Here is a 13,306-nt window from a genome sequence, read left to right on the forward strand (position 1 = left end):
GGCCGTCCATAAACCGACCAGCCAAGTCTGCAACGTGATACCACGATGTCGTCTCCTTCAAGCAGACCGCGAATATATAAGTTCTTCTCCTATACTTTGGGTAGGCAGGTCCAAGTGAGCGACAGTCCTTACTCCTTTTAACTCATAGCATGTTGCACTTCAGTTTGCTGCAGAGATTTAAATAATTACCAACTTGGAGGCCGTTCCGTTTGGGAAATTTCCCCAGTCTAGCGCAGACAAAGCTCTCTTTTCCGGCCGTCTAGTTCCAACTAGTCGGCCAGATCTCTCTCTATCAAGGTGCAAGCGGCGCCATCATCAACCAACGCAAAGGTATTTACCGATTTACCGAAACAGTGTCTTCGATGATTCTCCTCCATTAAACAGTACGGCTGGAGGCCTTTGACATCCTGAGGTACCATTTCCATCTTCCTCGACCGCTTGGTAAGCGGGGTGAATCCTTCCACATCCGTCCACTCCGCAATTCCTTTTCGACCTGAAGCTTCGAACTGTGAGATCGTCTAGGCAGCAGTAACACAGGTTTTTGTTTCGCACGAAGTCCCAACGCTGATTCCAAGGCATGTCTAAGAAATCGGGACATAACGCCAGTAAGTGACCTCGTTCACATTTACGACAAGATGCAATCCTGTTCGTCCGGTCACGGGTTTGTCTTTGGAATTCTTCATGTGTTGGAGTTTCAGAGTGTACGAGTATCCGTTTCCTTGTGGTTCTGCGTGACCATGCTGGCACACTTAGCGACATCGATCAACGAGTTGTCGAACATTGACAGATTGGCAGTGACTCCTCCGATTGAGAGCCGGTGTCGGCCCCAGTCGAATTTCATATTCGTCGGTAGTTTTTCGACAAGTTCACATAGCAGAGCTGAATCATGTAGGTACTCGTGTAGACCTATCGCTGATATTGTCGCGGAGTAATTTTGCACGGCCAACGCTACTTGTATGATCGAATCCATGTTGCTGGATCTCACGGCGGGTTCGTCTCTTAATTTCCGCTGGAGACTAGCGAAGATAACCTAAGGACGTCCATAAGCATCCTGAGAGTCCCAATTGCGTAAGGAACTGTGGACGGGCACGTTAGCTTACCACGTACTGCTTTAAGCGCCGCTCCCTTAAGGGACTTTTGAAAATGTATCAGATTCTCCTTATTACTAAGACCGCATCTGTCCGTAGACTGTTCATAGTTGCTAATGAAAAGCAACCACTCCTCTGGCTTGCCGGCAAATACAGGTAGTTCTCTGTTGCGTAGCAGATAGCCCGGAGCCGGCATGCCTAGGTGTTGCTGGTTGATCGTACGCACCTCCGTGGCCACGCGTTAGTGGCGATGCTTGATTATGAAAGGGATCTGGGTCCTGGTCCGCTTTTCTAAGGCCCCATGTCTTCATTTAGCTTTTTAAGTGCGCCGTGTAAGCCTGAAAAGGCAAACTGATGGTTGGCCTGCACTTGTTGCTTTGGCTCAGGTGATTCCCAATGGCGATGATGTCGAGCTCGCCAGCTTGACTAAACAATGGGTCGACTTCCCCGCCGGCTAATTGGGGAGTGGACATCAGTCCACTTGGCTGATCTACACTTCAGTGTTCAGCTCCACCTGTTCCCTCCTGCATGCTTGTTAACGTTGAATCAGTGGGGAGTCTGCCAGGAGGCATGTTTAAATCAGCTTCAGCTTTTCTCTACATTTTGTCTGTGTTTCCCCTTGGGGGTGACATGGTCGATTCCTCACGTGACTTGGGTTACGTAATCCTCTATGTTATGTTGAGCCGCAACCCCGTTTAGGTTAGGGCTCCTCGCTCAGCCCTGAAGCTGGGCCGAGTTCCAATATTTTTCCGGCCGCCAACGTCTCACACCGTGATCATTCTTCCCGTAGCGCAGGCTGAGTCGATGCGTACGTCTGCCAACTTGAAGGTTGCAGTCACGCCTGACTGATGTCTCTAAATTTCAGTCGGAAGAAATATTCCAGAATGTTGGCTCGCGTCTGGCGGGAGAGACATTACTTCCACTCAAAACACAGACTTTCTAGTAGCTCACTTCAGAAACAGTCGATCAGAAAAACAACAACTGAAATCTTTATTTCATGTGAGCATGTGTGTTAATTCAATTACATATTCTTACATTTGTGCTCTCCTCCTCTGCTCGCACGTCTGCGCCGTTCGCTAACTGCCGCTTCTAACACGTGGCTTCGGAGCGGAGACGTGTAAGAGAGAAAGAGATCACAGTACCGCAGCTTTCGAATTGCGGTAAGACCTCGAAAAATTCTGTGGGATGAGGCGCATCGGCGCTATATTGTATATTATATTGTAATAATAATGTATAATATGTTAACATAACATAATAAGTAAATTCAATTTACTTCATTTTACTATAATCAAATCATTTTATTTATTATATGATATCTCAGGTCTTGTTTTTAATGTCTCACTTCTAGTCGTTATTTCAATGCTATCAATGTCATCATTAAGAGTTCCAATTTCAATTTGGTTCATCTAAATAGCTTTGTATGATTTATCATCAAACTTTACTTTTTGGATTTTATTGTGCACATACACGGTTGCACCAAACACTTTCAAATGTTTTTAATTGTGCTTTTTATAAGGCCACAACTCATACAGGGTGATCATACTATCAACGATTGCTTTTTATAAGGCCACAACTAATACAGGGTGATCATACTATTAATGATTGCTCTGCTTGGGATTCTGTTAATTAAGTAAGTTGCAGTTAATGCTGCTACACCCCAAATACCTTTGTTAAACTGTTAACCACTTACCTCGCGGTGGGTAAATAATGTTCATTCGGTTGAACATGTTCAACTGTTTTTTTTTTTCTAAATGAGTCAATTTACTGATTTTACTCACTAGTTCAGTTGTTCCCTTGCTCGTTATCAAACCAGTGAAACTGTTCCACTTATGGAATTAATAAACAACTTTTGAAAGTCAATCTCAGCGATATAGCCTTTGCCTTCAGCGATATTGACTTTGCCTTTGCTTAAGATTCTGCCTTTACCTTTACCATTAAATTCGAGGGCGCATGGCGGTCCTGCTAAGAAAAGTAAACGTATCGTAAAGTAAACACAAGCTTTCGTTCGAATCCCAAACTCTCACGATCGAAACCCAAACTTTTGCGTTCTAAGTTCAGATCATACTACGTTCCAATTTTTAATCACATTGCATCGGACAGTTTAATTTCATCACACAACGGGATGCGACAGTTTCAGCATAAGCATTTAATTTAAACAAAAACTAAAGTTCTAGAGCTTATCAAAATCATACAGCTAAAGCCAATAATACTGAGTAGCAGCGTTCCAAATGTAAAAAAATAAGAAATTGTATTTACTTGGTAGATCGAATAATACCTTTTCGTCACTAAAGTTAATATCAGAACTTTTGATTGCTGAAGTTGCGATCGTCACTAGATTTTTACCTCGTTAAGAGGTGATTTTCTTTGACATCATCAATAATAACATAATTCATCTTCATACAGCTTTAATTTTCTAAATTTTTACTTTTACACTTTCACCGATCGTTTTCCTAAACAAATTAAAATTGTTATAGTCTTTGTGTGCAATTTGAAGATGTATCTTGTATCTCTAGTAGTTAAAAAAAAATTGTACAAAATTTGTGTACAAAATGAAGCTATTTATAGCTGTTTTCTCGCCAAACCAGCTAGTTTTTCCGAAGGTGGTAGAAGTAAAGTTTCTTCTATTAAGCTGTTTAACATTTCCAGGGCCTTCAAGTAGAGTTTGGATACGCACAAAAAAAGGTCAATGCTCAGACAGAGTAAGATGCTCTGAATTGGTAGATGTGAGCATTTTTGTTAATTAATAGCTTTGACATGATCCTTTGGACAACAATGTGTCATATGTCAAAAATTGAGGAATCTCAGGGGCTACGCACCTAAAAATTATATTTGAAACCGCTAGAGCCGTTTTCGAGAAATCAGAAAAAAACCCGAATAAATCATAATTTATAAAAAACTATTGCAAATTATTTTTAAACGGTGGTATTTAGACAAATCATGTTAGAAAAGCGAACAAAGCATTTCAAAATACCTTTCTAACAACAAATAGCCTGAAGATTTAGTAATTCACAAGATACGGGTATACAAAATGTAGCTATTTATAGCAGTTATCTTGCCAAACTAGCTAGTTTTTCAAAGGTTGTAGAAATAAAGTTTCTTCTATTAAGCTGTTAAGCATCATCTTAAATTTCCAGAACCTTCAAAAAGAGTTTGGATACGCACAAAAGCTCAATGCTCAGTCAGTGTTTGATGTTCTGACCTGGTAAATGTGACCATTTTTGTTGGTTAATAACTTTGACATGATTAATATTTACTTAACTGGTATTTGAGTTTGTTTGAGTTGAATAAAAGGATTTAGTATGTAAATATTATCGAATGAGAGTTCCGAATCATTTGAAATAATATATTCGTATAGTAAAAAATCAGTATATTTTCGAGCAGTGATGAATTCCAATATCTTAATGTCTACGTTAGTGCTCGATATATTATTAGCCTAAGAGGTGTCATTAAAAATTATTAAATATGACCCATTTAAAAGAGTGTCATTAACTGTATTGTGTCTATTCACAAAAATGGCTCTACTTTTTTCTTTGACTTTTATGCATAAAGATTTTTCAGCACTTAGTAATCTGGTAAAGCAGGAGCCTTCTGGGTTTATTGTGCAATCGTTATCAAATAATTCTGTCTTAAAATTAGACATTCCGTAATACTTATTTCTAAATTCTGTGAAGTGATTATCATAAATTATATCAAATTCTTGTACGTCTTCATTGTTTACAATTTTAGTGTTAAATATGTCGGAGAGGAGGTAATTCATTCTTTCGATAGGCATGAGACTTTAAAATGTGACCATGGGTATGTACATACCAGTTCTGGTATGATGGGGACTCAGTTTGCGAACTGAGGTTTTGTGTGGTTTCGTTGCGTTGCTAGGTCTGGTCGCTCTCCTTCTTTTTCGTTCTGAGCTTTAACGTGGTGTACAATTGAGGACTGCTAAAAGGTTAATTATTATGAGCAACAAAGTCAACGAAGACTCGCTGCATCAGCCAGAACACAATATGGAACAACAACAAGCAATCGATCAAGCGACTAATGAGAACCTGCATGGAGAAGGCTCAAATTTTCCGACATCAGAAGTGGGATTCGGCCCTAACCAACTAACTAACTAACTTTTTCGAGGGATGTCTTCGCGTTGTTAGAACAACAAAACCGGAACTTTCTGGAACTGGTTAAGAGACTACAGATGCCGGCGAGTGAGTGGCAACAGACTAGCGAGATTTGCCTGCCGAAATATAATCAGGACGTTGCTGGCGTGAATGACACGCAGTGGAGAGCTACGGTCGACATCATCCTACGAGGAAAACCATTAAGTAACAGCGCTCTTATATTAGCGTTAAGTAAAGCTTTGGAAGGCACAGCGGCGCAATGGTTATCTCAAATATGCTACCCAGGAATAACTTGGCAACAGTTCCGGCAATTGTTTGAGCAGCGATTCGATCTTAAAATCTTCTTAATAGTCGTCCAAGCAACGGTGAAAGCCTACCTGTTTTTGCAAGTCGCAGTGTGACGTCACTGTGCACAAAATTGCGTAATTTGAATTCTGAACAAATTTCCATCGCGCTGGTTCTTGGGCACATGGCTAATTTCGACCGGCGTTTGCAGCGAATAATACACATAACGCATGTAAACAATCGACGTGAACTGAAAGCGGAGCTGCAAGTATTCTCAGCGCTAAAAGGGCGCCCTAATGCATCAAACTGGGAACCAGAGGCAAAGCAAGCTAAAACTGGGGAAATCAAATGTTACCAGTGTGGAAAACTAGGCCCCAAAAAGACTGTAGATCTGGATCCCAGGCTTCGGCAACTGGAAAGGAGTGGCGGTCAGGGCAGCCCCGTCATGGAAGGACAAACGTAACGTGCTACAGATGTCAGGAGCCGCGACACATAGCCACTAATTGTCAAGAACAAGTTCAGAATATCGGATTGGGAGTAAGAACAAAAATAAGAGTGGAGCTATGCGCTATAGTGGAGCCTCAATCGAGTATGCTTGTCAATTTTGAGAGATTTTTAATTACCGTTGACTCGGGAGCTGAGTGCTCATTAATTAAGGAAAGCGTTTCTAATAAGTTAGTTGGTCAGAGGATTCATAGCGATATTTCTTTAAAGGGGATAGGTAATGCCATTACCTACAATACCGCACAAGTTGAATTAAACATTATGATTGATGGATGTTCCTTGGTTGTTTTGTTTCATATAGTACCAGACGAATATATGAAAAATAATATTGTAATCGACAGAGAAATATTGGCTCAATGGTTTTCAGTAGAACTCTCCTACGATAATTTTAAAATTGTTCAAACTAAAGTTGTAAACATTTGTGAAACCGCTCAACCTACTAATTTTGATAAGATTGATATAATATTAATATCATTGCTAAAGCAACATTCTAAAGCTTTTATCGAAGGCACTTCGCAAACGCGTGTTAGTACTCGGGAAATGCATATTCGTTTGATTGAATCGACTAAGACTGTGCAAAGGCGACCATACAGGCTTAGTCCAAGCGAACGGGAGTAAGTACGTTCTAAAATTAAAGAATTGATCGAATATAAAGTTATCAGGCCTAGTAACTCACCATTTGCGAGTCCTGCATTATTAGTAAAGAAGAAAAACGGCTCAGCCAGACTTTGTGTTGATTATAGAGAATTTAATAAAAATACCGTAGCTTATAAGTTTCCATTACAGTTAATATCAGATCAAAAAGCTAGACTTAAGGGAGCTATATATTTCACTTCTCTTGACATGGCTAGCGGGTATTACCAGATTTCACTGCACCCTGAATCAATCGAGTATACTGCTTTTGTTACCCTTGATGGGCAGTACGAAATTCTTGCGATGCCTTTGTAATTGTTATAATGGACGATATATTAATTGTTTCAGAAACGAAGGAAGGAGCGTATGAGCGTTTAAAACTCCTATTAGACGATTTAGTGAAGGCCGGATTTTTTTTTTAAATTTGTAAGTGTTTTTTCTTGAAAACTACAGTTCGCTACCTTGGCTATGAGATACAAGCGGGGGAGATACGTCCAAATGTTAAAATAGAATCACTAGTGGCGTTGCCTCCACCGAAGTCAGTTGCTTCTCTAAAACAATTCATTGGGTTAGCGTCTTATTTCCGTCAATTCATTTCGGGGTTTTCTCAACTGATGAAGCCTTTATATTTTCTCAAATCTGAAAAGAATAGCTTTGATTGGCAAACACAACATGAACAAATTCGCAGTAAAATCATAAGTGCATTAACAAACCAGCCTGTCTTGATTATTTTTTATCCTCAATTTCCGATAGAACTGCATACCGACGCCAGCTCTATCGGGTATGGTGCCATCCTTTTGCAACGCATAAACTCTAAGCCTCATGTGGCTGAATACTTTAGCAGAGCAACTAGCCCCTGTGAGTCCAAATATACATCATATGAATTGGAAACGTTGGCTGTCGTGAATGCTGTAAAACATTTTCGTCACTATCTGCATGGGAGAAAATTCATGATTTCTACTGATTGTAATTCATCGTATCTTGTTGTCTGAGTTGTCACCTAGGATTTATCGTTGGTGGGAGTTTCTACAAACATTTTAATTACTTTCTATCTAGGAACCCGGAGTGTCTAAAGAATAAGTCAGTACCAAATAAAATAGAAGAAAAACGAATTGACTGACTGACAGAAATATCGGAGAACTGGATACTGGTGGAACAACAAAAGGATCCAGAAATATCAGAAATCTTAACTAAGTTGAAGAATGGCGATTTACCATTGGCATTAGTTACCACTTATGAAATTAGATCAAATGTCTTGTATAGAAAGATTCAGAGGAATTCAAGAACTCGTTGTTTACCTGTAGTGCCTCGTGCTTTTCGCTGGTTAGTTATAAATCAGGTACATGAGTCTATCATGCATCTAGGTTGGGAGAAAAAATTGGATAAAGTGTACGATTATTAATGGATATCGGGTATGGCAAAATATGTTAGAAGATTTGTGGAGAACTGCATTACATGCAGAGTTTATAAGGGTACGTCAGGAAAACCTCAAATGGAAATACACCCAATTCCAAAAATAAGCATTCCTTGGCATACTGTTTACATAGATGTATCGGGAAAATTGAGCGGGAAAAGTGATCGTAGAGAATATATTATTGTACAAATCGACGCTTTTACGAAATACGTTTATCTTTTTCACACCTTTTCCTTGTATAATAACACTTGTATAATCGCAATGAAATCTTCGATTGACATTTTTGGCGTGCCAACACGTTTAATTTCCGATCAGGGACGCAGCCTTGCAACTTTGTTCTAGCCAAAAAATACAATTACATCTAATTGGAACGGGCGCAAGTCGAGCCAACGGTTAAGTTGAAAGGGTCATGAGTACACTGAAGAATCTGTTGACGGCTGTTGAGACGAGCTCTAGATCGTGGCAAGATGCACTGGGGGATGAACAGTTAGCTCTTAACTGTACGGTTAATCGTAGCACTAAGTGTAGTCCTTTAGAACTTTTGAATGGTAAAGTTGGGCGACCACTGGCGTTGATACCTATTAGTGATACCGAAGATGAAATTGACAAGATAAAATCAAGGGAGTTGGCCGCTAAGAACATGGAGGAGGCCGCTAGATATGAGAAGACAAAATTTGATAAAAATATGGCTAAAGTAAAAAGGTGCTGTGTGGGTTACTTTGTGCTGCTTAAAAACAGCGAGAGACAGCAAACGAAATTAGATCCAAAGTTCAGAGGACCCTTTTTGGTGGTCGAGGTATTAGACGGAGACCGATACGTCTTAAAGTCTACACAGAACAATAGGCGTTACAATTACCCACACGAAAGTTTGCGAAAGTTACCGGATGTGCAAATTCCAGAAGAGCTTGATGTAAATTACAAAGAACAAAGTCAGTTGGAAAAGCCTGTTGAAAAAGAGAGTGTTCGTGAAACCATGTGATTGGCGATGGATGAGAGTTGCTTTAGAAATGTGTTTGATGAATTCGTGAAGTCATGTGATTGGCGATGGACGAGAGTTGCTTTACAAATGTGTTTGATGAATTCGAGAAGCCAAGTGTTTGGCGATGGACGAGTAATGTGTTTGATGAATTCGTGAAGCCAAGAGTTGGGCGATGGACGAGTAACGTGGTTGATGAATTCGTGAAGTCAAGTTAAGGGCGATGGACGAGTAATGTGGTTGATGAATTTGTGGAGCCAATTTGTTTGGCGAAGAATTTAAAAGTTGGCTAGTAAAAGTCTAGTTATGTATTTTGGTTTACGAATTAACGATTTGAACTGATTAACGTATATTTTGAAAATGTTTTATTGATCTCTTGTTTGGAAAAATAAATGAAAAAAAATGGATATAACAGAGATATGTTAAAATAGCCTACATGTTAAAAATAGAAGATAAGTTAATGAACATTCTATGGATTTGAGGTTATGTGGTAAAGTTCTTCGGAAGCATTAAACAAAAATTATAAAGTAGAATGAAACTCAGATGTTTATTATAGACACGAGGACGTGTATATATCAGGATGGCCGTGTCGGAGAGGTGGTAATTCAGTCTTTCGTTAGGCATAAGACTTTAAGGTGTGGCCATGGGTAGAACTGGTACATACCAGTTCTGGTATGACGGGGACTCAGTCACTAGATTTTTACCTCGTTAAGATGTGATTTTCTTTGACATCATCAATAATAACATAATTCATCTTCATACATCTTTAATTTTCTAAATTTTTACTTTTACACTTTCACCGATCGTTTTCCTAAACAAATTAAAATTGTTATAGTCTTTGTGTGCAATTTGAAGATGTATCTTGTATCTCTAGTAGTTAAAAAAAATTGTACAAAATTTGTGTACAAAATGAAGCTATTTATAGCTGTTTTCTCGCCAAACCAGCTAGTTTTTCCGAAGGTGGTAGAAGTAAAGTTTCTTCTATTAAGCTGTTTAACATTTCCAGGACCTTCAAGTAGAGTTTGGATACGCACAAAAAAAGGTCAATGCTCAGACAGAGTAAGATGCTCTGAACTGGTAGATGTGAGCATTTTTGTTAATTAATAGCTTTGACATGATCCTTTGGACAACAATGTGTCATATGTCTAAAGTTGAGGAATCTCAGGGGCTACGCACCTAAAATTTATATTTGAAACCGCTAGAGCCGTTTTCGAGAAATCAGAAAAAACCCGAATAAATCAGAATTTATAAAAAACTATTGCAAATTATTTTTAAACGGTGGTATTTAGACAAATCATGTTAGAAAAGCGAACAAAGCATTTCAAAATACCTTTCTAACAACAAATAGCCTGAAGCTTTAGTAATTCACAAGATACGGGTATACAAAATGTAGCTATTTATAGCAGTTATCTTGCCAAACTAGCTAGTTTTTCAAAGGTTGTAGAAATAAAGTTTCTTCTATTAAGCTGTTAAGCATCATCTTAAATTTCCAGGACCTTCAAATAGAGTTTGGATACGCACAAAAGCTCAATGCTCAGTCAGTGTTTGATGTTCTGACCTGGTAAATGTGACCATTTTTGTTGGTTAATAACTTTGACATGATTAATATTTACTTAACTGGTATTTGAGTTTGTTTGAGTTGAATAAAAGGATTTAGTATGTAAATATTATCGAATGAGAGTTCCGAATCATTTGAAATAATATATTCGTATAGTAAAAAATCAGTATATTTTCGAGCAGTGATGAATTCCAATATCTTAATGTCTACGTTAGTGCTCGATATATTATTAGCCTAAGAGGTGTCATTAAAAATTATTAAATATGACCCATTTAAAAGAGTGTCATTAACTGTATTGTGTCTATTCACAAAAATGGCTCTACTTTTTTCTTTGACTTTTATGCATAAAGATTTTTCAGCACTTAGTAATCTGGTAAAGCAGGAGCCTTCTGGGTTTATTGTGCAATCGTTATCAAATAATTCTGTCTTAAAATTAGACATTCCGTAATACTTATTTCTAAATTCTGTGAAGTGATTATCATAAATTATATCAAATTCTTGTACGTCTTCATTGTTTACAATTTTAGTGTTAAATATGTCGGAGAGGAGGTAATTCATTCTTTCGATAGGCATGAGACTTTAAAATGTGACCATGGGTATGTACATACCAGTTCTGGTATGATGGGGACTCAGTTTGCGAACTGAGGTTTTGTGTGGTTTCGTTGCGTTGCTAGGTCTGGTCGCTCTCCTTCTTTTTCGTTCTGAGCTTTAACGTGGTGTACAATTGAGGACTGCTAAAAGGTTAATTATTATGAGCAACAAGGTCAACGAAGACTCGCTGCATCAGCCAGAACACAATATGGAACAACAACAAGCAATCGATCAAGCGACTAATGAGAACCTGCATGGAGAAGGCTCAAATTTTCCGACATCAGAAGTGGGATTCGGCCCTAACCAACTAACTAACTAACTTTTTCGAGGGATGTCTTCGCGTTGTTAGAACAACAAAACCGGAACTTTCTGGAACTGGTTAAGAGACTACAGATGCCGGCGAGTGAGTTGCAACAGACTAGCGAGATTTGCCTCCCGAAATATAATCAGGACGTTGCTGGCGTGAATGACACGCAGTGGAGAGCTACGGTCGACATCATCCTACGAGGAAAACCATTAAGTAACAGCGCTCTTATATTAGCGTTAAGTAAAGCTTTGGAAGGCACAGCGGCGCAATGGTTATCTCAAATATGCTACCCAGGAATAACATGGCAACAGTTCCGGCAATTGTTTGAGCAGCGATTCGAGACTTCAGAGACGCCAGCCGCCGTCATTTTAAATCTTCTTAATAGTCGTCCAAGCAACGGTGAAAGCCTACCTGTTTTTGCAAGTCGCAGTGTGACGTCACTGTGCACAAAATTGCGTAATTTGAATTCTGAACAAATTTCCATCGCGCTGGTTCTTGGGCACATGGCTAATTTCGACCGGCGTTTGCAGCGAATAATACACATAACGCATGTAAACAATCGACGTGAACTGAAAGCGGAGCTGCAAGTATTCTCAGCGCTAAAAGGGCGCCCTAATGCATCAAACTGGGAACCAGAGGCAAAGCAAGCTAAAACTGGGGAAATCAAATGTTACCAGTGTGGAAAACTAGGCCCCAAAAAGACTGTAGATCTGGATCCCAGGCTTCGGCAACTGGAAAGGAGTGGCGGTCAGGGCAGCCCCGTCATGGAAGGACAAACGTAACGTGCTACAGATGTCAGGAGCCGCGACACATAGCCACTAATTGTCAAGAAAAAGTTCAGAATATCGGATTGGGAGTAAGAACGAAAATAAGAGTGGAGCTATGCGCTATAGTGGAGCCTCAATCGAGTATGCTTGTCAATTTTGAGAGATTTTTAATTACCGTTGACTCGGGAGCTGAGTGCTCATTAATTAAGGAAAGCGTTTCTAATAAGTTAGTTGGTAAGAGGATTCATAGCGATATTTCAAGTTGAATCAAACATTATGATTGATGGATGTTCCTTGGTTGTTTTGTTTCATATAGTACCAGACGAATATATGAAAAATAATATTGTAATCGACAGAGAAATATTGGCTCAAGGGTTTTCAGTAGAAGTCTCCTACGATAATTTTAAAATTGTTCAAACTAAAGTTGTAAACATTTGTGAAACCGCTCAACCTACTAATTTTGATAAGATTGACATAATATTAATATCATTGCTAAAGCAACATTCTAAAGCTTTTATCGAAGGCACTTCGCAAACGCGCGTTAGTACTGGGGAAATGCATATTCGTTTGATTGAATCGACTAAGACTGTGCAAAGGCTTAGTCCAAGCGAACGGGAGTTAGTACGTTCTAAAATTAAAGAATTGATCGAATATAAAGTTATCAGGCCTAGTAACTCACCATTTGCGAGTCCTGCATTATTAGTAAAGAAGAAAAACGGCTCAGCCAGACTTTGTGTTGATTATAGAGAATTAAATAAAAATACCGTAGCTTATAAGTTTCCATTACAGTTAATATCAGATCAAAAAGCTAGACTTAAGGGAGCTATATATTTCACTTCTCTTGACATGGCTAGCGGGTATTACCAGATTTCACTGCACCCTGAATCAATCGAGTATACTGCTTTTGTTACCCTTGATGGGCAGTACGAAATTCTTGCGATGCCTTTGTAATTGTTTATATGGACGATATATTAATTGTTTCAGAAACGAAGGAAGGAGCGTATGAGCGTTTAAAACTCCTATTAGACGATTTAGTGAAGGCCGGATTCTCTTTTAAAATTTGTAAGTGTTTTTTCT

The sequence above is a fragment of the Drosophila subpulchrella genome, unplaced genomic scaffold (assembly GCF_014743375.2).
Source record: "Drosophila subpulchrella strain 33 F10 #4 breed RU33 unplaced genomic scaffold, RU_Dsub_v1.1 Primary Assembly Seq100, whole genome shotgun sequence".
NCBI lineage: Eukaryota > Metazoa > Arthropoda > Insecta > Diptera > Drosophilidae > Drosophila > Drosophila subpulchrella.